This window comes from Arachis stenosperma, chromosome 1 (assembly GCF_014773155.1).
Source record: "Arachis stenosperma cultivar V10309 chromosome 1, arast.V10309.gnm1.PFL2, whole genome shotgun sequence".
Lineage (NCBI taxonomy): Eukaryota > Viridiplantae > Streptophyta > Magnoliopsida > Fabales > Fabaceae > Arachis > Arachis stenosperma.
This window is the reverse complement of record NC_080377.1, coordinates 84,969,929-84,973,889: the sequence shown is the minus strand read 5'-3', so window position 1 is coordinate 84,973,889 and position 3,961 is coordinate 84,969,929. Positions and strand designations below refer to the sequence as shown.

Sequence of the window (3,961 nt, the reverse complement as noted above, 5' to 3'; positions counted from 1 at the left end):
AATCGCTTTCACTGAGAGGATGGGAGGTAGCCACTGACAATGGTGAAACCCTACACAAGCTTGCCATGGAAAGGAGTAAGAAGGATTGGATAAAGGCAGTAGGAAAGCAGAGAGACGGAAGGGAAGGCATCTTCATACGCTTGTCTGAAGCTCTTACACCAATGATATACATAAGTATCACTATCTTTATCTTTATATTATTTTCGTTCATCATCATATACAATTGAGTTTGCCTGACTAAGATTTACAAGATGACCATAGCTTGCTTCAATGCTAACAATCTCCGTGGGATCGACCCTTACTCACGTAAGGTATTACTTGGACGACCCAGTGCACTTGCTGGTTAGTTGTGCGAAGTTGTGTAATGCCATGGAATTGAACCACCAAGTTTTTGGAGTTCATAACCAGGGATTATGAGAGTTGTGAAAAGTATTGTTCACAATTTCGCGCACCAAGTTTTTGGCGCCGTTGCCGGGGATTGTTCAAGTTTTGAGCAAGCTTTTGGTAACAATGCCTGGGATTGTTCTAGTTTGGACAACTGACGGTTCATCTTGTTGCTTAGATTAGGTATTTATTTTTTTCGAAATTCTTGAAGATGAATTCTAGAGTTTCATGATGATTTGTTGAAATCTGGCTGGCTGAGAAGCCATGTCTAATCTGATTGGACCGAGGTTTCAACTGATCACCACAAGAGCTTGTTGATTTTAATCAATCTTGCTTTTGGAGCAGTGATCTGCTAAGACTTGGTTGACCTTTGGTCATGTCTAGTGTTTTGGACCGAAGCTTTCTTTGAAAGCTTGGCTGGCTGAGAAGCCATGTCTAATTCCTGGACCGGAGTCTTAGACTAGCATTGCACTGATTCCTGGAATTCTCATTAAGAATTTTGATATCTTTTTCCACTTAATTTTCGAAAAACACAAAAAAATTACAAAATCACAAAAAAACCAAAAATATTTGATGTTTCTTGTTTGAGTCTAGAGTCTCATCTTAAGTTTGGTGTCAAATGCATGTTTTTGTTATATTTTTCGAATCCATGCATATAGTTCTTTGTTCTAATCTTTGAATTCTATTGACTTGAAGTATTTTGTGTGTCTCATATGCATTCTCATTTCGATAGTGTCAGTAGTATACAAACTGCTAAGTTTGGTGTCCTGCATGCATTGTTGTTTGGTTCTAGTTACATTTTGATTGTTCTTTATTATTAAAAATCCAAAAATATTTTTAATTTGTGTCTTTTCAAGTCAATGATACAAAGAATTGAAGATTCAGAACATACTGCAGAGGAATTATACAAAAAAAGCTGAGCATTCAAAAATGCCCAGTGAAGAAGACAGACTGGCGTTTAAACGCCAGCCAGGGTACCTGGTTGGGCGTTTAACGCCCAAAGAGGTAGCATTTTGGGCGTTAAACGCCAGAATGTATACCATTCTGGGCGTTTAACGCCAGGATGGTGCTAGGAGGAAGATTTTGTTTTCAAATCAATTTTTTTTTTCAAGTTTTCAAAGTTTTTCAAAACCAAATCTTTTTAAAATCATATCTTTTCAATCAAATGTTTTCAAAATCAATTTCTTTCCTTTTTCAAAGATACTTACCAACAATTAATGATTTGATTAAACATTTTTTGCCTTTTCTATTAAGAAAGGTTTTATGTTTGAATCTTATCTTTTCTTGTTAGGCAAGTCATTAATATTTTTTAAATTCATATCTTTTCAAATTGTTTTCAAATCATATCTTTTAAAATTGTTTCAAATCATATCTTCTCAATCACATCTTTTTAAAACCATAACTTTTCAATCAAATCTCTTTAACCTCATCTTTTTCAAAATAGTTTTCAATCAAATCTTTTTGACTTCTAATTTCAAAATCTTTTTCAAAAATCACTTCAATTCTTCCCCACTTTCAATTTTCGAAAATTATCAATCAATTTTTAAAATGTTTTTGACATCTTTCTAATTAATTTTCGAAAATCCTCTTCCCTCCTTCTCACATCCTTCTATTTATGGAGTACTACTCCTTCTTATGCACAATTCGAACTCTAACTAATCAAGATCGAATTCTTCTACCTTCTTTTCTTCTATTTTTCTTTTCCTCTGACACTTCAAGGAATCTCTGTACTGTGACATAGAGGATTCCACATTTCTCTTGTTCTCTTCTCTTTCATATGAGCAGGAGCAGAGACAAAGGCATTCTTGTTGAAGCTGACCCTGAACCCGAGAGAACCTTGAAGAGAAAGCTAAGAGAAGCCAAGGCACAACTCTCTTTAGAGGACCTGACCGAATTCTTCAAAGAAGAAGAACACATGGCAGCCGAAAACAATAACAATGCCAACAATGCAAGGAAGGTGCTGGGTGACTTCACTACACCTACTCCTGATTTTTATGGGAGAAGCATCTCTATCCCTGCCATTGGAGCAAACAACTTTGAGCTTAAGCCTCAATTAGTTTCTCTAATGCAACAGAATTGCAAGTTCCATGGACTTCCAATGGAAGATCCTCATCAGTTCTTAGCTGAATTCTTGCAAATCTGTGACACAGTCAAGACTAATGGGGTTAACCCTGAGGTCTACAGACTGATGCTATTCCCTTTTTCTGTAAGAGACAGAGCTAGAATATGGTTGGATTCTCAACCTAAAGAAAGCCTGGACTCTTGGGAAAAGCTAGTCAATGCCTTCTTGGCAAAGTTCTTTCCACCACAAAGATGGAGTAAGCTTAGAGTGGAAGTCCAAACCTTCAGACAGAAGGATGGAGAATCCCTCTATGAAGCTTGGGAAAGATACAAACAATTAATCAGAAGATGTCCCTCAGACATGCTTTCTGAATGGAGCATCATAGGTATTTTCTATGATGGTCTCTCTGAACTATCTAAGATGTCCTTGGATAGCTCTGCTGGAGGATCTCTTCATCTGAAGAAGACGCCTACAGAAGCTCAAGAATTGATTGAAATGGTTGCAAATAACCAATTCATGTACACTTCTGAAAGGAATCCTGTGAACAATGGGACTAGTCAGAAGAAAGGAGTTCTTGAGATTGACACTCTGAATGCCATATTAGCTCAGAACAAGATATTGACTCAACAAGTCAATTTGATTTCTCAAAGTCTGTTTGGAATGCAAAATGCACCAAACAGTACTAAGGATGCTTCATCTGAGGAAGAAGCTTATGATCCTGAGAACCCTTCCATGGAAGAGGTGAATTACCTAGGAGAACCCTATGGAAACACCTATAATTCTTCATGGAGGAATCACCCAAATTTCTCATGGAAGAATCAAGAGAGACCTCAACAAGGTTTCAATAACAATAATGGTGGAAGAAATAGGTTTAGCAATAACAAGCCTTTTCCATCATCTTCTCAGCAACAGACAGAGAGTTCTAAGCAGAGTACTTCTGACTTAGCAACAATGGTCTCTGATCTAATAAAGACCACTCAAAGTTTCATGAATGAAACAAGGTCCTCCATCAGAAATTTGGAAGGACAAGTAGGTCAGCTGAGCAAGAAAGTTACTGAACTCCCTCCTAGCACTCTCCCAAGTAATACAGAAGAAAATCCAAAAGGAGAGTGCAAAGCCATAGACATGGCCGAATATGGAGAGGAAAGAGAGGAGGAGGACGCCACTGAGGAAGACCTCAGTGGGCGTGTACCAATCTCCTCTGAGTTCTTCAATGAGGAACAATGGGAATCTGAGGCTCAAAATGAGACCATAGAGATTCCATTGGACTTACTTCTGCCATTCATGAGCTCTGATGAGTATTCTTCCTCTGAAGAGGATGAGTATGTCACTGAAGAGCAAGTTGCTAAATACCTTGGAGCAATCATGAAGCTAAATGACAAGTTATTTGGAAATGAGACTTGGGAGGATGAACCACCTTTGCTCACCAAAGAACTGGATGACTTGTCTAGGCAGAAACTGCCTCAAAAGAGGCAAGATCCTGGGAAGTTTTCTATACCTTGTACCATAGGCACC

At 37.9% G+C, this 3,961-nt stretch overlaps 1 non-coding gene across 1 annotated transcript; it reads right to left on the bottom strand.

The window, feature by feature from the left end:
• Positions 1-2,704: 2,704 nt before the first annotated feature.
• On the bottom strand, positions 2,705-2,812 carry LOC130952157 (small nucleolar RNA R71). The gene has a single exon (XR_009074342.1). It is a non-coding gene; the product is annotated as a small nucleolar RNA R71 (small nucleolar RNA).
• Positions 2,813-3,961: the final 1,149 nt, after the last annotated feature.